The 25,959-nt window shown below is 42.1% G+C and overlaps 1 long non-coding RNA gene across 5 annotated transcripts in view; it reads right to left on the bottom strand.

Moving 5' to 3' along the window:
- Nucleotides 1-4,742: 4,742 nt before the first annotated feature.
- Nucleotides 4,743-25,959, bottom strand: part of LOC129654838 (uncharacterized) — a 37,372-nt gene continuing 16,155 nt past the window's right edge. The window contains exons 5-7 of one of the 5 annotated variants that reach the window (XR_008715606.1): nt 18,275-18,337; nt 16,655-16,850; nt 4,743-6,139 (exon numbers count right to left, since the gene is read on the bottom strand). This is a non-coding gene — a long non-coding RNA (uncharacterized LOC129654838). Of the gene's footprint in view, nt 6,218-16,654; nt 16,851-18,274; nt 18,338-25,959 lie in introns of all 5 variants that reach the window. The other 4 variants (XR_008715607.1, XR_008715605.1, XR_008715608.1 and 1 more) reach the window with 4 other exon arrangements.

Below are 25,959 nucleotides of genomic sequence, written 5' to 3'. Positions count from 1 at the left end.
ATGAACAAAAAAGAATTACAAAATAACCCAAAAACAATTAACAAAAAGGCAATAAATATATACTTATCAATAATTACTTTAAATTGTGCTAAGTAGCTTCAGTTGTGTCTGACTCTTGGACACCTCGTGGACTATAATCCACCAGGCACCCCTGTCCATAGGCTATTCCAGGCAAGAATACTGGAGTGGGTTGCCATTTCCTTCTCCAGGGGATCTTCTCAACGCAGGGATTGAACCTGCATCAATCCCCCATTCTTACACCTGTAAGAATGGCTCTTATCAAAAAGACAATAATAACAAGTGTTGGCAAGAATGTGGAGAAAAGGGAACACTTGTGTACTGGTGGTGGGAACGTAAATTGGTGCAGCCACTATGGAAAACAGTATGGAGATTCCTCAAAAAATTAAAAATAAAACTATGTGTGTGTGTGTGTGTGTGTGTATATCAGTCACTCAGTCATGTCCAACTCTGTGACCTCATGGACTGTAGCCTGCCAGGCTCCTCTATCCACGGAATTCTCCAGGCAAGAATACTAGAATGGGTTGCCATTCCCTTCTCCAGGGGATCTTCCTGACCCAGGGATTGAACCTTGGTCTCCTGTATTACAGGCAAATTCTTTACCATCTGAGCCTCCAGGAAAGTCCAGAATCTGCCCGTAATGTGGGAGACCTGGGTTCAATCCCTGGGTTGGGAAGACCCTTTGGAGAAGGGAAAGGCTACCCACTCCAGTATTCTGGCCTGGAGAATTCCACGGACTCTATAGTCCATGGGGTCGCAAAGAGTCAGACACAACTGAATGACTTTCACTTTCACTTCACTTTCAACATATGACCCAGCAATTCTATTGCTGAGTATATATACAAAGCAAATAAAAAATGCTAATTAGAAAAGATACATGCACCCCTATGTTCATTGCAGCATTATTTACAATTGCCAAGATACACAAGCAATCTAAGTGCTCATTAATAAAAGATATGGCTTATATAGTCAATGGAATATATTTAAAAAATGAAAAAGGCTTAAAAAAATGAAATCTTACCAGTTGTGACAACACAAAGGAGCTACACTGTGTTGTGCTTAGCAAAATAAGTCAGACAAGAAAAAACAAACTCTATATGCATTTCACTTATGTGTGGAATTCAAAGCAGCAAAACAAATGATCAAGCATAACAAAATAGACACAGAGTTATAGATACAGAGGAGAAAAAAAAAACAGGTGGTTGCCAGAGGGGAGATGAATGAGGGGAGGAGAAAAATAAGTTGAGGGAGACTAAGAGGTACGAACTTTCAGTTACAAAATCAATGAGCCACAGGTATGAAATGTGTAGTGAGGGGAATACAGTTGATAGTTATGTAATATCTTTGTATGGTTACAAATGGTAACTGGACTGATTACGGTGGTCATTTTGAAATGTATAGAAATACTGAATTACTACTTTGTGAACCAAGAACTAACATAGCCTTGTAGGTCAACTATACTTCAAAAACAAACAAATAAACAAACTCATAAATATATAGATCAGATTTGTTCTAATAAAGGACAGAAATGGTATGGACCTAAAAGAAGCAGAAGATATTAAGAAGCGGTGGCAAGAATATACAGAAGAACTATACAAAAAAGATCTTCGTGACCCACATAATCATGATGGTGTGATTACTCAACTAGAGCCAGACATCCTGGAATCTGAAGTCAAGTGGGCCTTAGAAAGCATCACTATGAACAAAGCTAGTGGAGGTGATGGAATTCCAGTTGAGCTATTTCAAGTCCTAAAAGATGATGCTGTGAAAGTGCTGCACTCAATATGCCAGCAAATATAGAAAACTCAGCAGTGGCCACAGGACTGGAAAAGGTCAGTTTTCATTCCAATCCCAAAGAAAGGCAATGCCAAAGAATGTTTGAACTACCACACAATTGCACTCATCTCACACACTAGCAAAATAATACTCAAAATTCTCCAACCCAGCTTCAACAGTACGTGAACTGTGAACTTCCTGATGTTCAAGCTAGATTTAGAAAAGGGAGCAGAACCAGAGATCAAATTGCCAACATCCTTTGGATCATCAAAAAAGCAAGAGAGTTCCAGAAAAACATCTACTTCTGTTTTATGGACTACACCAAACATTTTGACTGTGTGGATCACAACAAACTGTGGAAAATTCTTCAAGAGACAGGAATTCCAGACCACCTTACCTGCCTCTTGAGAAATCTGTATGGAGGTCAAGAAGCATCAGTTAGAACTGGATATGGAACAACAGACTGGTTCCAAATTGGGAAAGGAGTAAGTCAAGGCTGTATATTGTCACCCTGCTTATTTAACTTATATGCAGAGTTCAGTTCAGTCACTCAGTCATGTCCAACCCTTTGTGACCCCATGAACTGCAGCACGTATGTAGAGTACATCATGCAAAATGCTGGGCTGGATGAAGCACAAGCTGGAATCAAGATTGCCGGGAGAAATATCAATAACCTCAGATATGCAGATGACACCACCCTTATGGCAGAAAGTGAAGAGGAACTAAAAAGCCTCTTGATTAAAGTGAAAGAGGAGAGTGAAAAAGTTGGTTTAAAACTCAACATTCAAAAAACAAAGATCATGGCATCTGGTCCCATCACTTCAAGTCAAATAGATGGGAAACAATGGAAATAGTGAGAGACTTTATTTTGGGGGGCTCCAAAATCACTGCAGATGGTGACTGCAGCCATGAAATTAAAAGATGCTTGCTCCTTGGAAGAAAAGCTATGACCAACCTAGACAGCATATTAAAAAGCAGAGACATTACTTTGCCAACAAAAGTTCATCTAGTCAAATCTATGGTTTTTCCTGTAGTCATGTATGGATCTATACATGAAAGTTGGCCTATAAAGAAAGCTGAGCACCAAAGAATTGACGCTTTTGGACTGTGCTGTTGGAGAAGACTCTTGAGAGTCCCTTGGACTGCAAGGAGATCCAACCAGTCGATCCTAAAGGAAATCAGTCCTGAATATTTATTGGAAGGACTGATGTTGAAGCTGAAACTCCAATACTTTGGCCACCTGATGTGAAGAACTTACTTAATGGAAAAGAACCTGATGCTGGGAAAGACTGAAGGCAGGAGAAGGCGAGGAGAGAGGATGAGATGGTTGGATGGCATCACCAGGAGTTGGTGATGGACAGGGAAGCCTGGCATGCTGCAGTCCATGGGATCGCAACGAGTTGGACACGACTGAGCAACTGAACTGATGTAATATATGTTATATTCCAATATATGATATACAAATTACCAACAAATGTATTTATGTTTTATTCTACATATACTATATATTACCCTAATATATAAGTAAACTATACATATGTAATTTACATAATTGTTAATACATTTATTTATAAATATATAGTGTGTTGATATAAATTTATAAATAAAATACTAATTTATATATTTTATATAGAATAAACATATACATGATATCCCATCAAATTGATTATTAAAGTATATTTCTTTCCATAGGTTGTAGAACAGTACATAATCTGTTTCCTGCCTCTGTCTCCAGCCTTTCTCATTCTCTCTTATCTCAGATGTTCCTACCTCAAAGAGACTGTAATTTCCATTTTAATATAGCCAGGCCTTACACCTTACCCCAACCCACTCCCCTTTATGCCTTCCTTTACTTTCACAGCCTATCGAAGGTGGACATGTAAATATGGATCTTCCAAATATGATGAAAATTTTTGAGATTCTGTGCATCAATAATTGCTATTTTAAAATTACAATTAGTATTCCATTTTAGAAATATACCATGTTTATTCATTCACTTTGTTGATAGAAATTTGGATCAGTTCCAGTTGAGTCTATTATGAATAAACTACTATAAATATTTGTGTACAAGCATTTTATGGATATATTTTCATTTCTTGCAACACTCAATTAGAAAAAAAGGATCTTTGCAAAGTCTCTCAAGTTACAGGTTACTCTTAATTATTTTATTTTGAACTACCAAGTGTATTTTTGATGGGGAGAGATTAATCAGCTTCAAATAACATCAAACAAACAAAACTACTTGGTATTTTAGTCAAGAGGTATCCTAACTGAAATCATAAGAAGAAGGGAAGGAGAGAAAGAAAAAGAAAGGGAGGGAAGGGAGAAAGAAAGAGGAAGAGAAATATATAGATTTAGTAATTTTCCTAGAAGCATGACTTCAAAATTGTATTTGTTTGATGACAGCATAAATAAACAATTTAAATATCAGTTTGAAAAGCAATAGGGTTCCATATGCATATCTACAGAAAATGGATAAATTACAGTATATTCATACAATGCAACATTAAACAAGATATGAACCAGAGATATATGCAACAACAGGGATAAATCTTTAAAAATCAGGAGGATTATCTTATATTTTAGGCTTACCTTACATTTTGTCATCAATGGTGTATATGTTCTCTACTTCTCATCAAGGGAGTGGTACATCCATAGGCCCTAATCAAGGAATATCCCTGGACAGTCATATTATATCACATGATCCCACCTTCTACCTATTTTGGACAACTGACGACTAACCCAAGAGCAGCCAATCCACAAGTAAAACAAATGCATGCAATCATGCTCAATAAAATTAGAATGCATGCAATATGTACTCAGTGGATTCCATGCTCAGTATGATTGCCAGAGGTGATAACAAATTTTGTCTTCAGAAGCTGCAAAAAAGATATAACTAAATGGGGTCCTGAACAAGGGAGGAGAAAATAAACCTATTGCAAATATGGTTGAGACCGAAAATAAAGTTTATTGACTCATATGGGCTGCAGTCCATAGGGTCACAAAGGGTTGGAAATAACTGAATAACTGAGAACACACACATATAGATTGCTGACCTAGCCAAAGTAGCAAAGTATACAAAGAAACAAAATTCTTACTCAGGATAAAATATACAGCCAGGATTATTTATAATGATAAAAAGGTTAATTCTCAAGAAGCTATACCAAGCCTACATGTGCATGCACTTAATAGCAGAACATGAAAAAAATGATAGAATTGAATGGATAAACATATAAATCCAATATGTAGTAGAGATATCAACACCCCTCTCAATCGTTAATAGAACAATTGATGATTATAAAACACTACATCATTTTAAAAACACAACAGAAAAACCAAGAACTATGAGTATCCCACCCACTGCTAGTGATGAGGCTTTCATTTCCAGGTAACAGGCTGGTGATCCAGTTTCAAATGCTTTTTAAAAATTCTGTTCCCTAGGACCATTCTCATAGAGTCCAGTTGTTTTTAAACATGGCTGCTCATTAGAAACATATCTGGAGCTCTGGAGAAAAACAGCAACACCTGGGCATTTGTATTTTTCAAAAAAGCTCCAAGAAGATTCTGATATGCATCTGGATTTTTAAAAGTGATTACAGGTTTTTCTATTAAATGGTAGTTTGGGTGATATGGAATTCTATTATTTTTCTGTTGACCAATCATGAGTGAGTTACATAACAGTTACATAATCACAATAATAAAAGATGTTTACAGTTTTCATAATCAATAGCTAGACAAAAAAATAAAAGATCATTACAACTGCAAGTCATAATGGGAACATGATTAACCTGACAATATAAAATGATTACATACAATTTGGGGGATTATGCAGAGTGATGTGGTAAGTGGAAGTGCATACATGTAAATGGATTAAATGTACCAACCAAAATCCATTTACATTTAAGGCAATTATCAATATGTACAGACCATTCTCAGTATTCACTATCTGAGGTATGTTCCCCAGGAAACAGATCTGAAACAGATTACTGTGCCCAAGACTGCTGTCTGGAACACCCCTTGTAAAAAGAATGAGAGAAGTAGAAATGGGCAGACAGAGAAGCTGAACTATGATCCAGCTTTGACAGAGGTTTCAGTTGATCCCATGTGGAGCTGGAAAGACTCATAAGCCTTGTCTCCAGATGAGACGAGGGGACCAGGCCTCGCAGGTATTGGATGGGAGCTGCCCCCAATAGGGGGGTTACCATAGGCAAGACAGCTCCTTTCAGCAGAGAGCAATTCTTATACGGACCTTTCTGTGGGCCTCAGTCCTGAAGCGGGATGTGGGCAGTGCAGTACCGCATTTACCACATAAGGTCTGATGCTCGGTTTTGTTCCATTTGTGACCCTGGTGCACAGACAACAAGTGGAGATGTTAAGGAGCCATTCGGGTATAAAATCCTGAAGCTCAAGAGAAAGGCCTGGGCTATAGCCAAATGAGAGGGAGAAAAAAAACATAGTAACATATACTTTTTTTTTTCTATAGCCTAGGATATAGAAATTCAACAGCATTTGGGTGAAATTTTAAAACTGTAACACTAGGTAATGTTATATATAAATTACACCTAATTTTTTAAAAAAAGCCTAGATGATATACCAGGGGGATTAGAAGAGTAGTTGTGCAACACCTGAACTTTGGAGCATGTCAAATTTAAGAAGTTTGGAGAGAGAGGAGGAACGAGCCAAAGTAATTGAGAAGGAGCAGCCAGTGAGATAGAAAGAAAGCTAAAAGTGTGTTGACCATGAAACCAAGTGTGCAAAGTATTTCCAGGAGGGAAAAATGGTCAGTAATGTCAGATGCTGCAGACAGGTCAAGGGAGATGAAGACTGAGATGTGCCCATTGAGTCCAGCCACGTGAAAGTCACTGGTGATCTTGACAAGAGAAAGGTTTGGTTCAATAGTCAGGGTAGAAAAATGATTGGAGTGAGCTTATGAGAGAATAGGAAGAGAGAAATTGAAAGCATTAAAAATTAGCTGATTGATACCCATACTCCAATATCAAAAGTTTTAAAAATTAAACCTTTTAAATAGTTTTTTAACTATTCAGAGCAAAAACCTTTATGCTCACTCTCAAATATTTATAAAATTTACAATAAGGAGTTATTTTTAGTGAAGCAATATCATTGAATATGCCTCATTGATTTAGAAACTTAAAATAATTATTTTACTGAAGTATAGTTGATTTACAATGTTGTATTCGTTTCTGCTGTATAACAAGGTGATCCATATACACACACACACACACACACACACACCTGAATAAACTTTTTCATATTCTTTTCCATTATGGTTTATCATGGGATCCTGAATAGAGCTCTCTGTGCTATACAGTGAGACCTTGTTGTTTATGCATCTATATATAATTGTTTGCATCTGCTAACCCCAACCTCCCAATCCATCCCTCTCCAAACCCCACTCCTCCTCAGCAACCACAAATCTGTTCTAATTTGGAAATTTTTGATTTAATACTTTCTGACATACTGTCTCTAAGATCTAAGTTTTAGATATTTGCTGTTAATGGCTAATAAAACTGAAAAGAACTATATTCAAAGATATGTGATCCAAGTGGAATAAGTGTTAAATTATCCGTATAATAAAGTATAACATTTATTTTATAAATGTCATAAAGTATAACATTCACTTTCAAAAATAATTAGCTGATTGAGATGGAGAAAGACAAACACCACAAGATTTCACTCATGTATGGAACAGAAAAAAACAAACAATAAACAAACCAAAACACATAGAGAGAATAGCATAGTGGCTACCAGAGAGAAGGGGCAGAGGAAACGGGTGGGGAAGGAGTAAAACAGGTAAAAAGGGATAAAATGTAAACAGGTACAAGCATGAAACTAAACGCAAACTCCACTCCTTATACCTACAGCTTTTATATAAGCAACCATAAAACCAAATCAATTTACAAATTAAATATAGGCACACCAATAAAATTCAGATTGACCTCATTAAGTTAATGTGACATGTAATACTATTTTGTTTAAGCAAAATCACCAATGCAGAGTTTATTGATAAAAATGTAACATCTTATTGACTTGATTCTTTTGATTTTGTGCACAATGGATGTGCATTTAAATCATTGTCATATCATTGCTGAAAATTTGTGGTGGGGGGGGGAGGAGCTCATTTAACCACAGATTTGTTTTTGGGTGAAATGAAGTGAAAGTCACTCAGTCACATCTGACTCTTTGCAACCCATGGCCTGTAGCCTGCCAGGCTCCTCTGTCCGTGGAATTCTCCAAACCAGAATACTGGAGTGGGTAGTTGTTCGCTTCTCCAGGGGATCCTCCCAACCCAGGGATTGAACCCAGTTCTCCCGCCTTGCAGGTGGATTCTTTACTGTCTGATGGGTGAGTGACTCAATTTAATGGGTGCACCTCTTCCAAATAAAACATTGTAATTTTTAAAAAATCTTTTAAGCAAAAAATTACTTATTGCACGTTTATTTCTTCCTGCTGAACTGCAGCATGTTGGTATGAACAAAGAATACAAGTAAAACACTTTAAATATTAATACCATACACATGCTGTACTCGCTGACGTGCACAGATTCTTTCAAGTTTGACATTTCTATTCTCTGTCACACAATAGTGATGACAATTCTCCCAGCAGTTTCACTTTCTTGAACCAGTACAAAACTTTCATCTACAGATGAGGTAGAGATGTTACTTGTCCTTCATGTGGCAGGAATATGATCAGAAACAGACACAAACTGGTACACCAAAAATAGGAGGCCATATTCAGTCTTTAAGATAGTCATCTAGAATTCAGAATACATTTATATTACTTTTTAGAGGTTATCATAAACATGGAACAGATCACGGGAAAAACAGAGATTAGAAGCTGCTAAAATGCCTATATTGATCTTTGTAAAGCTGGTCCAGCAGCTTCTCTTCTCTGCATGAGAATGAAGGGAAGTAAAAAAAAAAAACAGCCCTTGGCTGGTCTCCAGCCCCTACTTTTCTATGGTTTTCTCCTCTCCCCTCAAACAAAATAGGAAAGGATCTGACTATCAAGTATACACTGACATTCATTCACACAAATGTGCTGCTTCCATTTAAACCTTTTAATCTATCATTGTAGAAGGAAAGACTTTCCCTCTGTTGAAGGAAATTAAGATTCAGAAATCCCCGGACTGGTGGCAGATACTGGATTTGATATATAGAGAAAATATAGAAGAATGACTTCTCAGAATTTATGCTTAGGAAGGAACTCCAACATAACCCTAACTTAATCTGAGATCTAACTTGCATGCGCAGGCTCAGCTAGTCTGACCTAGAGAAAACTGTCCCCCCTGTACTAACCTGCCTAAGGGACTACAAGTCCCTTCACAGAGCTCTCCTCCTCCCTGCCCCTGTGCCATAGCTGGCTCTAGCCTGGGATGCTCTTCCTTTCTGCCTTTCCACTTTCTGATGCCTACCAGTCTTCTTCCTCCCATCCCACTATCCTGCCACCCTAGGAGGGAGAAATTGCTCCAGGTCCCCTCTGTTGTGGGGCAGGGGCAGTAGGCTGGCATGGAAAAGCTTGGTGGCATGGTGAGCTTCTTTTCATCTCAAGAGAAGCTCTGGCACTGAGTTGTAAGACATGGCTCTTGCCTTTCATTGCTTGGGTGACAATACAGAGCCTAAGATGTTGGAGGTTATAAAACACAGAACATGGTCTCTAGGTCCACAGGGATGTTTTTCAGCTATAAAAATAGTGGGCAATGCTAATCAGCTTAATGGGAATATGCCTTAAGGGTTTTCTCTGAATAGTAAGCTCATCCATTCAATCAGATTTCCTGATCTAAAGAGCTCTCAATGGCTAATATTCCACTGAAGTGAGGTGTGGAAGGATTCTTGACTTTTCTTGAAGAGCAGAAAAGGAAGATAATATGACCATAAACTGGGATTAAGAGCATGCAACTGAAATATTTTACACAAGACATGCTCTTAATTTCTTTCTACATAGTAACAGAGATCAAATTGCCAACATCTGCTAGATCATCAAAAAAGCAAGAGAGTTCCAGAAAAACATCGATTTTTGCTTTATTGACTATGCCAAAGCCTTTGACTGTGTGGATCACAACAAACTGTGGAAAATTCTTCAAGAGATGGGAATACCAGACCACCTCACCTGCCTCTTGAGAAACCTATATGCAGGTCAGGAAGCAACAGTTAGACCTGGACATGGAACAACATACTGGTTCCAAATAGGAAAAGGAGTACATCAAGGCTATATACAGTCACCCTGCTTATTTAACTTATATGCAGAGTACATCATGAGAAACGCTGGGCTGGAAGAAGTACAAGCTGGAATCAAGACTGCCGGGAGAAATATCAATAACATCAGATATGCAGATGACACCACCCTTATGGCAGAAAGTGAAGAGGAACTAAAAAGCCTGTTGATGAAAGTGAAAGTGGAGAGTGAAAAAGTTGGCTTAAAGCTCAACATTCAGAAAACAAAAATCATGGCATCTGGTCCCATCACTTCTTGGGAAATAGATGGGGAAACAGTGGAAACAGTGTCAGACTTTATTTTTGGGGGCTCCAAAATCACTGCAGATGGTGATTGCTGCTGCTGCTAAGTCACTTCAGTCGTGTCTGACTCTGTGTGACCCCATAGACAGCAGCCCACCAGGCTCCCCCGTCCCTGGGATTCTCCAGGCAAGAACACTGAAGTGGGTTGCCATTTCCTTCTCCAATGCATGAAAGTGAAAAGTGAAAGTGAAGTCGCTGAGTCGTATCCGACTCTTAGCGACCCCATGGACTGCAGCCTACCAGGCTCCTCCGTCCATAGGATTTTCCAGGCAAGAGTACTGGAGTGGGGTGCCATTGCCTTCTCCGGATGGTGATTGCAGCCATGAAATTAAAAGATACCTACTCCTTGGAAGGAAAGTTATGACCAACCTAGATAGCATATTGAAAAGCAGAGACATTACTTTGCCAACAAAGGTCCATCTAGTAAAGGCTATGGTTTTTCCTGTGGTCATGTATGGATGTGAGAGTTGGACTGTGAAGAAGGCTGAGTGCCGAAGAATTGATGCTTTTGAGCTGTGGTGTTGGAGAAGACTCTTGAGAGTCCCTTGGATTGCTAGGAGATCCAACCAGTCCATTCTGAAGGAGATCAGCCCTGGGATTTCTTTAGAAGGAATGATGCTAAAGCTGAAACTCCAGTACTTTGGCCACCTCATGCGAAGAGTTGATTCATTGGAAAAGACTCTGATGCAGGGAGGGATTGGGGGCAGGAGGAGAAGGGGACGACAGAGGATGAGATGGCTGGATGGCATCACCGACTCGATGGATGTGAGTTTGAGTGAACTCCGGGAGTTGGTGATGAACAGGGAGGCCTGGCGTGCTCTGATTCATGGGGTCGCAAAGAGTCAGACACGACTGAGTGACTGAACTGAACTAAAATACTCTGGGGTTTTTTTTTCGGTATTGTTTTTTTAAACTCTTCTTTTCATGCTTTCAACAAACATTCATTAAGCTTCATTTTTGTGACAGGCTCTTTGCTAAGTGTTTCAGGATTCCAAGATACAAAAGACCTGCCCTCAAGGATAAGAAAGAAAAAAGTCCCTGCCCTCAAGAGACTTTCAGTCTGAAGGAGGAAACAATAAACTGTAAAACAAGTAGACAAATAATTGCAATACATGATCACTTCTTAACTTGTTCAGAGGCCATGCAACCATCTATATTTCCTTTATTTTTTGTTTTCTGCTGTAATCTCCACAATGCAAGGTCCACCCTGGTTGAAGACTCTGCAGCCTTTGCCTAATGTCTTGCAAAGAAGGACATTCAGCACATGTGTTTTTGGTAATTTTTGGTAATTTTGGTATACAGATTTTATATAATGACAACCGATCCATCTATAGATTGCAAGCTGTTTGTGCAGGGGCTGTGTCTAATTGTCCATTTTGTAAAGCCTCTCATCCACTGGAAAAGTGCTTTTCAGTGCTAAAAAAATGTAGTAATACTCTCCTGCTGCCACCTGCTGCTTTATTTCCACTAAGTTGGGCTCAGAATCGTAGAAAATGCAACTGAAAATCATTTACCATGCTCAACTATAAAATGAAATCCTGCTCTCCAACACACATGCAGGCACATGTCAATACACACCCACTCACCACCCGACACACATATATACTTTCTCTCATTGCCTCCATCTCTGCTGGCCCCAAACAGCATTTATTTGCATTCTGTTTCTTTATACCCCCACCCATGAGAGGGGGAAATAAATCACACCTACAGGTTTTCTTGAGCACTGTGTTCATCTAAGACTAGAGAATGCAACCAAGGTGCCATGATCAGAAAAAATGTTTTCTTCTGGATGACAAAAGCATGTTTCAGGCACAATTCAAGGCTCCGGGGAATCAGCGATGAACAAGAGAAATACATTTTCTGCCCTAAAGGAGTTTATATTCTAGGGTGAAGGGTTCTGATAACTCCTAAACAAATAAATAATATCATACATGAGTAATGGCTACAAAAGTATGTTAAAAATAGCAGTGTGACTAAGGTGCTACTCCAGTTAGTCTAGGGATGGCCCCTTGGAGGAGTTACGATTGCAAGAGGAGGTGATACTGGTAATGAAAAAGAGGAAGACAGGCCAGCTCTAAGAGAAGAGCATTTCGGGCAGAAAGGTCAGAATCAATCCTGGTAGATAAGAATCCACCTGCCAGTGTAGGGGACATGGGTTCAATCCTCGGTCCAGGAAGATTCCACATGCTGTGGGGCAGCCAAGCCCGTGCACCACAGCTATTGAACCTGCACTCTAGAGCCCATGAGCGGTTAACTACCGAGCTCATGTGCTGCACAGACGCCTGTGTGTCTAGAGCCTGTGCTGCGCAGCAAGAGAAGCCGCCATAATGAGCAGCCCATTCACTGCAATGAAGAGTCACTCCCACTCGCCACGACTGGAGAAACCCCGTTCACAGCGACAAAGACCAGTGCAACCGAAAATAAAAAGTAATTAATAAAAAAGAATAGGCAGGTCCTGAGACGAGAAGGACTTTGAAATCTTAGGGAAGAGGGAAGGCCAGGGTGGCCAGAGCAACATGAGGTGAGTGAGGAGCAATCAGAGGAAAAGGAGGCTGGCAAGAGTGGCAGAGTGGGACTGCCTGGTAGACCACGGTAAGGCATTTGGATCTGATTGTGTATGTACAGGCAAAACCACTAGAGGAACTTCAGCAAGGGGGTTACAATCTGCTCTGCTCTTCTGAATGATCACTGTGGAGGATGGATTAGAAGGGAAAGAGTGGACACCAAAGGCCAATTAAGAGGCCATGGCTGTCATCTAGGTGTCAAGGGGGTGACGTGCTGCCGCAGACAGTGAAGATGAGAGAAATGTCAACTTTGAGAGTACCCTGTAGGTAGAGATGAAAGGTTTATTGAAGAACTAGATGTGGGAATATGAGTGAAAGAAAGGAACCGAATAGGGCTCCCAGAACAACTACGTAGAGATGATAGCATGTGCTAAGGTAAGGAAGGCTGGGGTAGGGGAATATATTTGGGAGTGGGAAATCAATCACTCTATTTGGCCATGAAAGGCCTGAATAGCTGTTAGGTTTCCAAATGGAACAGACACTTAGATTCTAAGTCTGGATCTCAGAGAAGAAGCCCAGTTGGAGATCTAAGAGTCATCAGCATGTAGACGATTCATAAGATCATGTTTGTTGACCTTAGTCAGCTTCATAGCTTCAGATAATATCTTTACCTAAACTAAAGGAGATCAGTCCTGGGTGTTCATTGGTAGGGCTGATTTTGAAGCTGAAACTCCAATACTTTGGCCATCTGATGTGAAGAGCTGACTCATTTGAAAAGACCCTGATGCTGGGAAAGATTGAGGGTAGGAGGAGAAGGGGACAACAGAGGATGAGATGGTTGGATGGCATCACTGACTCAATGGACATGGGTTTGGGTGGACTCTAGGAGTTGTTGATGAACAGGGAGGCCTGGCATGCTGCAGTTCATGGGGTCTCAAAGAGTCGGACATGACTGAGAGACTGCACCCTCTATCCCAGGACAGCATTTTTTCATCAGCAAGAATAGCAAAGTAAATGACTGGATGGAATGTTAAAAATCTACCATTCTAAAGAAGAAGCAACTCTAGGCACTGGCATAAGATATCAGACTTTGCAAAAGCTCTGCCACCAAACCCCTCATTTTATTAGTGAAGAGTTTGGTGCGCAGAGAGGTGAGAGACCAGTGATGTCACATGGCTGGTACATACATAGCAGAGTCAGAGCTTAGACCTACATGTGAGGACCCCAGCACAGTCCCCTCAGCACAACCTGCAACAGCCAAAGTGGCCTGATGATATTAGAGTCAGTGGACTGCAAACAAGGTCAGGAGGATATATATTCCACAAATAATTTTAAACTTAAAATTTCAATCCATATTTGAGGTTTTCATTCTTTATCATTCAAGAGTGAGAGTTCCAGGTGCAGCATAGAACCAATAGGACCGAAAGTTTTAAAAACAAAAATGTCTTCTGGGAACCAGGCTGTTCATCTCTATCTCTAAGGCTCCTCTGAACCCCATTTATCTTGGTCATAAGTGAATATCAAAAGGGTGTCTGGCTCCCAGGAGCCCTGGGAGTCTGCATCAGCTCTTTGGGACTGTGGTGATGAAAGGTAAGGCACCACTCCGTGACCCGCAAAGCACCACTAGAGGGCTGCAGAGACTAGCAGTGACGGGCACAGACGGCCATCACCTAGTGGTCCAATCTCCCTTTAGGTGGAGGAAATTGGAACCTCGGAAAGATTAAGTGGCACTCCCAAGGCCACCCAGGTGGTGAGTGGCAGAACCACAATTCCATCACAGGTCCTCTGATTCAAAATCCAGTGTGATGTAACAGCAAGTACCTGGATTTTAGAGCCAAGAATCTCCTGTGCCTTGTTTTGGGTACTTGGTCAAATTTCCTAACTTGTCTGAACCTCTGTGTCCTCGTGCTTTGTGGGTGACAGTGCTTCTGCCATGCTATGGATCAAATTTTGTCAGTAAGTTAGCAGAGGTGAGGAGTGCAGCCTTTAGTCAACACTGGTCAGGCCTTCCCCTTATAGCGGGGGCCCTGGTTCCTCTCTGAACTAGCTCAGCTTCATGAAGCAGCTTTTAGTAATGAATCCAAATGATTCCATCTGGTGACAATACTCTGCCGCATGTTGATGTGTATAAAGGGCACTGAGTATCACTTAAAAACAAACAAAACTGTGGGAGGTGTAATTATCTTTAACAAGGAGCTGGGGTAAATAAAGTGGTTTCCTTGTCAATGTCCTAGGATTTGGATCCCCAGGTCCCTTCACCCACCCCCAATCAGTGAATGTTTGTAGAGTACTTCTAATGGGCAAAGGAGTGAGCTGAGGAGATAGACACACACACACACACAAATCCTGTCCCCAACATAAATACCTGAACCATTCCGCTTCAGGTATTGCCTTTGTCACATTATCTTATTCCATTTATTCCCACAATTTATCTTTCTGCATTTATTCCCACAATAGTCCCGAGACCTGAGTCAGGCCTCATTGGCTTGATTTTTGAAACTGAGGTTCAGAGAAGTTAAGTAACTTGTCAGAGTTCTAGCAAACAGAGTTCTAGCAAAGCTGGAATTTAAGCTCAGCTCCGCCTCTGCTTTCACTGTGTCCCCCTTTTCTTTAAGGTGCTTATAAGGTAAAAACACAAGAAAGTGGAAAGTGCCATAAAAAGAAGGCTACTGGGAGTTCCGAAGGAAACTTCTGAGGGGATCAGAAAGGAATTCTGGGGAAAGTGACTGGCGGGGAGGCGGGAAAAGAAAGAAGGAATTCCTACACATCTATGTGCAGGAAATCTGATGTATTGAATCATGGTGAATTTGGTATATAAAAGAAAGAAAAAGACAAAGACACACACACATACACTCTAAGGCTGATTGAATTCTGTAAAAGAATACTTCCTGGAAGGAAGTAGGATCAAAAGCTGAAGTGAAAAATCTCAAGTTGGAGCTGTAACACCAGTGTGCTTCACTACCAACTCACCCAGGAAATTAATTTCATGTTGGATTGTTCTATTTAAAAAACCCTGACGGAAGTGTCTCCACAAGGTAAACATCGGGAAAGACTCCAGGAACTTCCTAAAGCATTTAACACAGCCTAAGGCTGGCCTGACTTAATTGACCAGAGTAGATTGGAGGCCAGGGAATCCCAGCTCACTTCCGCTCCCCGCCCCTCTATTCCCCACCTGGCCAGCCGCCAGGTAAAGATGCTGGTCCAGTGGCCAAGTGCAGCAGCTGCAAGGCAACCCCCACCCTGGGCTTCAGGGGTGCTGCCCACCAGCACGTTAGTCATTGTGAGCATCTTCTGAACATGACCATCCAGATGCTCTCGCAAAGCAGTTCTAGAAATAGCCAGGCACCTGAATGTAACCCGACACAGGAAGCACCCTTCCATCCGGTGTAAAGCACACTCCTCAAAGGGACAGGGAGAGGAAGTCGGAATGCGAATCATTCATTCACCCACCAGAACTGAGCCTCCAGCTCTGAGCCAAATGTAGATCGAAACCTTGGCTGACACATTAGAATCACCTGGGAACTTCTTAAAATACCAGTGCTGGGGCTCCACCCGAAACCAATTAAGTAAGAATATCTGGGAGTGGAGCCCAGGCCTTGGTATTCTTTAAAAGCTCTCTGGATAATTCTTCTGTGGTTGCGAATCATTGTATGAGATATTATACATACCAAAAAAAAAAAGAGAGAGAGAACCACCAATCAGGCCTCACAGAGCTCACAGTTTCACAGAGCCCTACAGTTTGCAATGTGCTGTGGTTTTTTTCCCCCAGCAGATGACACTGATTGACCTTCACAACCAGCCTGGGAGACTATTGTTTCTTACCCATTTTATAGATGAGGCTCAGAGGCTATATCTGGTTGCCCAATGTCACACAGCAGGAAAACAGCAGGGCAGGCATGGGAACCAGGTTTTCTGATTCAGGTCTCCTCCTCCCATATCACTGAGCAACATACAGAGGACTTGGACTGGGGAAGAGGTCCAGGGCACATCATAGCTGCATCACCACCAGGGTCAAGAGCTGAAAGAACAGGGGAGTCCTAGATGGACCGACTGGTCATAACAAATGTCCACAGCTGATGTCCAGCAGTGTTCCTAAAACTACGCCTACATTGATCAACTGTTTGTTTATATAACTATTTTCATTAAGGATTTTTCTAGGCAACAGAGCCTTGTAGCCAGAATAGTAAGTAAACACTTAAAAGATCACCTTGCCAGGCTCAACAATTGGCCTTGGGATATGTAGCTAACAGCCCCTAAGAAGAATACAACTTATTGCACAAATTCTTGTGCTGCGAACAGTAGTTAGTTGTAGCAGATTGGCTGACTTGCTGGCCATTAATGAGCAGTCAATAGGTGTTGGAGGGGCTGCCTGTGTTAATAGAAAGAGGAAGACAGGTGCAGCTTGTGGCTAAACAGTGGGCCAAACGCAAAGGCTTTGAAATCTAATTCCCTCTCCTTGTGGCTGTTTAGCCTTATGAAACCTTTGCCTCTTTAGGCTACACACAGCTTTGCCTACCCGGCAGTGGGCTATGACATTCCCAAGGTGGGCTTGGAGATGTTGAGTCTAGTTTCCCGAGTGCCAGTCCTCTGGGGACCAGGAATTACTCTTCATAACAGATTTACCAGCCCTGTGTTTCTCTCTTGAGCAACTTTGGCCTGGGCTCATCTCTGTCAGTTCTAAGCACTCTTCTTTCTCACTCCTGGTGTCTGTCACCTGTAAAATGCAACCCTCTCATTTTGCAAATGAGGAGATTGAGGTCCAAAGAGAGACTTAGCCAAAGCCAAGTAGAGGGTGGGAGATCTAGGACCAGCCCAGCCTCCTGGTCCAATTCAGTTGCTCTGTAAGGACAGAACAACCAGGACTACAGAGCATTGCCTGTGTAGATCCCATTCCAATGGCTAATTCGAGGAACACACAGTTACCAGACTCATTTTTAGCAGTCTTTTTTTTTTTTTAATTTATTTAGCTGTGCTGGGTCTTAGTAGTGGCATATGGGAGCCGGTTCCCTAACCAGGAATCGAACCCAGGCCCCCTGCCTTGGGAGCACAGAGTCTTAACCACTGGACCACCAGGGGAGTTCCCAGACTCATTTTTAAAATATAGCTTTATACCAGACTCATTTTAGTGGCTCTCAGGCATGGGTCCAACCTTTGGCAAAATCATGATATAAATAAAGCTAGTCTTATAACCTCTCACCTCTTTCATGTCAAGAAGGAATTAAATACACCAAGATATGTGACTAAAATGCATTACTAATACCTCAGTATATGCAAAACTCGAATCCATATTTTAAAAGAGCATCCATGAGGAGATGAATCCATAAAGAAGGTCTCTGCCAATAGCACTTTCAGTCTATGATAGCTGAAGTTAGCTGATCTCAACTTCTTCAATAACAGTAGTAATAATTCTAAGCAATATCATCACCATCATCACTGACCTACCATTTACTGAGTACCCAGTACATTCCAGGGCTTCCCTGATGGCTCAGATGGTAAAGAATCCACCTGCAAGGCAGGAGAAATGGATTTGATCCTGGGTCGGGAAGATCCCCTGGAGAAGGGAATGGCAACCCACTCCAGTATTCTTTCCTGGAGAATCCCATGGACAGAGGAGCCCGATGGGCTACAGTCCACAGGGTCAAAGAGTCAGACACGACTGAGCAACTAAGCACACACACACAGGCAGTACATTTCAGGTGGTGGGAAGCATATGTATCAGTTACCGCACATGTGAAGCAGGTCTTATTTTCTCCATAAGTAGATAAGAAAACTCAAACTCAGGGTGGGTAATAACCGCACAAGTTCACATAGTAAGTACCTGAGCCAAGACATGGCCATTATACCATATACATAAACCTCCTGGACTGAGACCTTATGTGAACTAATATCCAGAAATTGTGGGCTCAGAAGGGATTGCATAGATCCAAGGATGCACAGGAGAGAGAAGCACCTGTCCGCAAGGGGTGAGCATCTTACAGTTGCCTTCAAACTGCCCCTTAGCCCTATCCCACTCCACCCGCGCTGGACCATTCATCTCCTCGTTAGTCATAGACCCTGGAGGCTGTGAGGGAAACAGGCAGTTTGAGCACAGCCTGGCCCAACCCTGGAATGGAGCCTGCTGCCTGTGACATTCATCAACTGGTTAATTTCAGAAAGGCATCCATTTGCACCAGCTGCTTAAAAAGCTCTTGGCCCTCAGGAGACGCTCAGCCAATCACAAGGTAAAGGCAGGGAGTTTTTTCTGGTAACCATATTCAACTGGGTGTCTGCCTGCTGCTTGTTTGGTTGTATAATTTCAGCAAAGCTCAGGAGAGTAGGGAGTAGAGTTAAAATGAATGATCTTATTTCTTTTAAATTATTATTCTTATTTATGGCTCACATTTGTCCTTAATGTACTTGTGCCCTATTAACCTATTATGATGGTGATGGTCATGATGAAAATTACTGCTGTTGCTCTCTGTGTGGTGAGAGATGCTCAGCTCTTTCTGACGGGCTCTCTCCACGTAGCTGCATCTCGTCTGAGTTATAGGAAGGGGAGAGGGAAAGTCACCACGAGTCCAAGAACCGCGCTTGAACTCTGTCAGTGCAGGTTCAAGCCTCAAGTCAGAAATTCCTTTTAGAAATGACTGATAAACCAGAATGCAAACACATTCACATAGAAAAGGAGAGATCCTTCTCCAATCCCTAGAATTCACTGTCGAGTCCCATAAGGGAATAAACACTTTGTGACCACAGATTTAGAATAAAGGGCATGGGACTTCCCTGGTGGTTCAGTACTTAAGAATTCACCTGCCAGTGCAGGGGACACAGGTTTGATCCCTGGTCCAGGAAGATTCCATATGCCTTGGGGCAACTAAGCCTGAGAGCATCAGCTACTGAAGCCCACACGCCCTACAGCCAGTGCTCCGCAACGAGAAGGCACCCCAACGAGAAGCCCGCGCACCACAACCAAAAAGTAGTCCCTGCTCTCTGCAACTAGAGAAAGTCCTTGCACAGCAACCAAAAGCCAGCACAGCCAAAAATAATAGAATTTTTTTAAAAAATTAGAATAAAGGGCTTGGAATGGTCTCAAGAAACCATTCTACCTGCCTGGGGTGGGCATGGGGACTGTGGCAGGCCAGCCTCCCTTCTACAGCTAATACTTATCAAGGCCTCTCAATGTGCCAGGCACTGGACAGAAATGATCTCAGTCTTTGCAGGAGTCCTAGGAGAAGGCTACCAGTTATCACCTCATTTTTGGTGGTAAAACAGAAGCTTAGAGATTTAGGTCAGTGCACTCATCCACACCCAGGTGTGTCCAACTACAAAGCTGACTGCTCTCAACCACCTGCTCTGTCCTGTTTCTCCAGGATTAGGGCTACTTAAAAAGCTGACGTTATCTGACCGTACTTGGACCACCTTCTTCCCTTGACAGCATTGGAGACTTCTGATTGATTTTTGCTTACATTTCCCTTTTTGTGGTCTCTATGCAAGCCAGCTACCTGGCTGCATTTAACAGTTTATATTTTTGTTTTAAACTCTATGGTAAATTAGAAAACAAATTAAAAGTCAAGCCAGGAAAATATATATTATATATTAGAAAGAAGTTGGTGAACCATAGCAGAGAGTTGGGGAGGGAAGAACACAAACATGTAGATATTGTGCTCTTTTATTCAACAACAAGTCTGTGAATACCTACTGCATCCTTGTGCATGTGTGTGCACGTGCACTGAGTAGTGTCCAACTCTTGTGACCCCAGGGACTGTAGCACACCAGGCTCCCCTGTCCATGGGATTTCTCAGGCCATACTGGAGTGGGTTGCCATTTCCTACTCCAGACAATCTTCCTGATCCAGGGCTTGAAAGTGAAAGTGAAAACCACTCAGTCCTGTCTGACTCTTTGCGACCCCATGGACTATATGGTGCATGGAATTCTCCAGGCCAGAATATTGGAGTGGATAGCTTTCCCCTTCTCCAGGGGATCTTCGCAACGCAGGAAGATCCAGGACTTAGAACTGGCAATAAAAAGATGAACAGGTCTAGGCTATGCCCTCAAGCTTCCAACAGTGTCTTAGGAATGGGAGTGGGAAACAGTAATGATCCAATGTTCAGGATATCTGGAAGCCAAGGAAAATGTATGACCTGACCTTGCCAAAGTCTCGGGGTAGAGAAGAGGGCTGATAAGCCTTCATAGTGCTTTCTAAATTATACAAATAACTTCTATTAATTCACTGATAGCATCATAAGATCAATTGAAGTTCATTTTTTCAGTTCCTGTTCAAAAACGCTTTAATATGACAAATATTTAGAAATACTGACTCATAAAGAAATATGAAGTGGAATTAAAAATAACAATAATAAACCAACATTTATTAATTCAGGCACCAGTCTAAGCTTTTTACATGTAGTAACTCCTTTAGTTCTCAGTAGATGAGTAGTTCTAAGAGATGAGTAGTAATACTATTTCCATTTTACAGACTAAAAAATTGAGTCATAGAATGATACAGATGGCCAAAGTAACACTTATTGTCTATGATGTACCTGATACTAAGATTAAAGCAAGGAGTAGAGAGAAATGAAAAACTTTTAATTAGAATAAAACTTGGGTCTTTATGGGTAAGTGAACGAGTCGGTAGATACTTTCTGAGGGCCTTTCAATGTCACACCCTGAAAATCCTTCTTCACTTTGCTTCATATGTTGTAAAGTAAGGAAAAGCAAGAGATGAGAAAAGGAGGAAAGTAGACTAAGGGCACCAGGGCTTTTTGGGAGATGCCACTGGAACTCCAACAGTTAATACCACAGAACCTGCTCTCAGGAGGCAAACATGAAACATTTGTGGAACAAAGTTAAGTATATGAAGGAAATAAGTTGTACAGGAAAAATAAGAAGCTCATTCAGAGATGGAAAAATATTGACCAGAAAAGAAAGTAAGAGCAAGTTCACGAATGGCCAGTGGGAGTGATGGGGAGGAAGTGTGACAACAGATGCCCATACACAGACTTTGTGGTAGGTTTATCAAGAATGCCAAATCTAACATTCAGTTCAGTTCAGTTGCTCAGTCGTGTCCGACTCTGTGCGACCACATGAATCGCAGCACACCAGGCCTCCCTGTCCACCACCAACTCCCAGAGTTCACTCAGACTCACATCCATCGAGTCAGTGATGCCACCCAGCCATCTCATCCTCTGTCGTCCCCTTTTCCTCCTGCCCCCTATCCCTCCCAGCGTCAGGGTCTTTTCCAATGAGTCAACTCTTCGCATGAGGTGGCCAAAGTACTGGAGTTGCAGCTTTAGCATCATTCCTTCCAAAGAAATCCCAGGACTGATCTCCTTCACAATGGACTGGTAGGATCTCCTTGCAGTCCAAGGGACCCTCAAGAGTCTTCTCCAACACCACAGTTCAAAAGCATCAATTCTTCAGCGCTCAGCTTTCTTCACAGTCCAACTCTCACATCCATACATGACCACAGGAAAAACCATAGCCTTGACTAGATGGACCTTTGTTGGCAAAGGAATGTCTCTGCTTTTGAATATGCTATCTAGGTTGGTCATAACTTTGCTTCCAAAGACTAAGCATGTTTTAATTTCATGGCTGCAGTCACCATCTGCAGTGATTTTGGAGCCCCCAAAAATAAAGTCTGACACTATTTCCACTGTTTCCCCATCTATTTCCCATGAAGTGATGGGACCAGATGCCATGATCTTCGTTTTTCTGAATGTTGAGTTTTAAGCCAACTTTTTCCCTCTCCTCTTTCCCTTCATCAAGAGGCTTTTTAGTTCCTCTTCACTTTCTTCAAGTTCAAACAGTGGCAGGCTCTGCCACTCTCAAGTGTGACTTTGGGCAAGTACGCCAACCTCTCTGTGCTGGTTTTTCTTGGCTATTATTTGTGGATAATATTAGTACCTTCCTTATAGAGCTGCTGAAAGATAAAATGAGATAATACATACACATGAACCCTGGCACATGGTCCGGTGCTCTATGAATTTAGCCATTGTTATTAATCCTAAACTGGTGTGAATAAGACAAGACAAGTAGCATTCCAGCCTTTTCATTATATACAGCCTGATTATTTCTTGACAGAAGTTGGGGAAGGGACAAGAAGATGATGTAACTAGCCAGTTAGTAAGATCCTTGACAAACACCAAAGGAACTGAGACACGCCATCATGGAGAAGAAAGGGCACAACATGAGTCATAAGGAGGGTCCTTAAAACAGGCCAGCAAATGTACCTCTGCAGCTCTTCTGAGGATGGATCTGGAGAAAATGAGCTTGTTTCATATAGGAGGGAAGAATTTCCTGATGAGGGATGAGGTATTGAGTTCTAAGGGAGAAGGAGTGATTCCTGTTTCCTACTTTTCAGAGCTTTAAATTGTAAAAAGATAGATACTTCTTATCCTGCTGAAGTCGGGGCTCAACCAAGGCCCAGGGGTGACTAGAAGAAAATACATTCCAAGTCTCAGGCCTAACAACCCAGCATATGACCTATTCTCCTGGTATGTGTGTGTGTGTTAGTCACTCAGTCATGTCCAACCCTTTGCAACACCATGAACTGTAGCCTGCGAGGCTCCTCTGTCCATGGAATTCTCCAGACAAGAATAGTGGAGTGGGTTGCCATTCCCTTCTCCAGGGGCTCTTCCTGACCCAGGGATAGAATCCATTTCTCCTGCATTGGAGGCAGATTCTATACCTTCTGAGCCACCAGGGAAGCCCATTCTCCTGGTTGGTTGGTTCTATTTTTTTACCTTCAACCACTAACTAGCTGAGCACCTACTGTTTGCTACACCCCTTTGACGGTCCCACACTTCATTAATATTCTAGGCCTCTCCTCCCCGCCAGACCTTTCTGAAGCACCACAATTGTGCACGTGTGCGTGCGGTTCCCATTCAACCTCAACTCTCTGGCATTCTCCAGGAGCCTCTTTCTGATGCACACGCTCAAGTCAGCCATAACAACGAGTGTCACTGGTGCATGCGCCTGAGGATGGGTTGGAGGAAACAGCTTGACACTGGTTCAGACACTGAGCACCTCCTCAAGCTCCAGGTCTTCACACACACACCTAGCAACCAGGGCCCCAGGAATCATAAGCGCGATGCACTGACTTCTCTTGATTTCTAGGGTGCTGAGTAATGGGAATAAACAAAAGAGAAGAACTGTATAAATAGACCACTCTAACAAGTGATCACATTCACACAGAGAAACCACAATAGCAAAGCAGAACAACAGGGAAACAGCACGCTAATGAGACCGGAAGGCTGTCTCAGTTTCTGGGCTCTGCTGGCTCGTGTTTTTGAAACTCAGTTGCAGGAATGTCCTGGGGGAGAAAATTCCACCAGGGCAGACTATTATCAAGCTGTCGTGAAGGAGGTGGGGAAAGCTTGCCAAAGAGAATCTGATTCACAAACTGCTCTCAGAAGGAGCCAATGCTGGGTCTGATCAGAGCTTTTTCTCTTAATGCTGCCTGATTTTTTCAGAAATAAATGCCCCCCCCCCAAAAAAAAGAAAGAAAGAAAGAAAGATATGCCCAGGGTTACATTGCATCCTTGCAAACTCCCGGTCAAGGCTAGTGGTAGGGCTGGGTTAGAGGAGTGTAACCTGACCCCACCACCTGCTGGCAAGCTGGAAAGCAGGCTGGAGGGAAGGAAGGCAGCCTTCAAGAATCTTAGTGGAGGGCTTCGCTTCCACCTCTTCCTCCTCTTCCCATCCTCCCACGAAATGGCTTATTTCTCTGGTAGAATTCTGATATTCAGAGCCAAGGTTCTCCATGCATAAAGCAGGGATGATAACATTTGCTATCCATTTTTCCAGGGTCTTACAAAGCTTCCTATTCTAATATTTATGACACATTTGAACTTCTTCAGCAAAAGGTGACCATCTGTAATCACCTTGAACTGTTGTTGACAAATGATATTTATTGAGCATTGACTTTGGATCAGACCATGTGCTGGATATTATGTATGTATTATCTCATTCAGGCCTCACAACAGGCTGTCAAAGAAGGTGTTGTTAACCCTGGCTTTCTGGCAAAGAAAAGGAAGCCCAGAAAAGTTAAATAACCTTGTCTATATGTATACAGATAAAAAGAGGTAAGTTTGAGTCTGAAGTTTTCCCAATATGTGGCTCGGCCTTTCCTGTATGCTGTGGACTGTGTCTCCCTGGATTTTCTGGTCATTTACCCAGTGACTACCCATTATGTGCTGGGTGTTCTTCATTCCTTTTTTCAAGATATAATATCTCTGTGTCTGTTTTTCTGTGTCTTTTTGTCTCTTAGTTTCCCTCTGCTATTCCTCTGCCATACTCCCCCCAGCCAGGTGGAGAACAGCACTCTCATCCTACAGCCTAATCATGGACCAGTAGTTCTGAACCCTGCCATTCTGCAGCCCCATTCTTATCACACAATTTCAGGAAACCTCAGTACGTGTCCCCTGATGACTGACAGGGGGCCAGTTCAACTACGTGAAACTGGCAGTTTGGAACTCTACCTCTCCTGGGTGACCCTTCCTTGGAAAGGTCTGAAGAAGTCCATCCACTCATGAAATACCATAGTACATTTGACAGTAAATCACATATTGCTTTGTGACATCTCTTCTACCATCGCCTTTAACAACTAGTTTAGCCCTTACATCTTTTATGTATTTTTATCTTGTTCCTGGAAGGAGGAACCATGTCTTATGTCTGTTTCATCAACAGTTCCCACCTGCTTAACACATGATTTGTTGTTGTTTAGTCACTAAATCTTGTCTGACTCTTTGTGATCCCATGGACTATAGCCCACCAGGCTTCTCTGTCCACGGGATTTCCCAGGCAACCCACTGAAGTGGGTTGTCATTTCCCTTTCCAGGGGATCTTCCTCACCCAGGGACCAAATCCATGTCTCCTGCATTGGCAGGCAGATTCTTTACCACTGAGCCACCAGGGAAGCCCATCCAACTCTTAGGCATTCAGTAAGTATTTGTTGATTTTATATCCCCTTCTCCAGAATGGGTCTGCCTAATTAGCCCTCTTGACACATTCTGTCCCTGCTGGATACTTCCCATCACTCTCTCTCCCATCCTTTCTTATTTTTTCATCCTTCCCTTCCTCAGTTAACTCAGCATAAGCCATAGAGTCATGTTTATCTACTAAACCACTTTCTTTCAGTAATACAAGTG

The sequence above is a fragment of the Bubalus kerabau genome, chromosome 6 (genome assembly GCF_029407905.1).
Source record: "Bubalus kerabau isolate K-KA32 ecotype Philippines breed swamp buffalo chromosome 6, PCC_UOA_SB_1v2, whole genome shotgun sequence".
In the NCBI taxonomy this organism is placed as follows: Eukaryota; Metazoa; Chordata; class Mammalia; order Artiodactyla; family Bovidae; genus Bubalus; species Bubalus kerabau.
The sequence above is the reverse complement of the archived record's forward strand: the minus strand, read 5'-3'. Positions and strand labels throughout refer to the sequence as shown.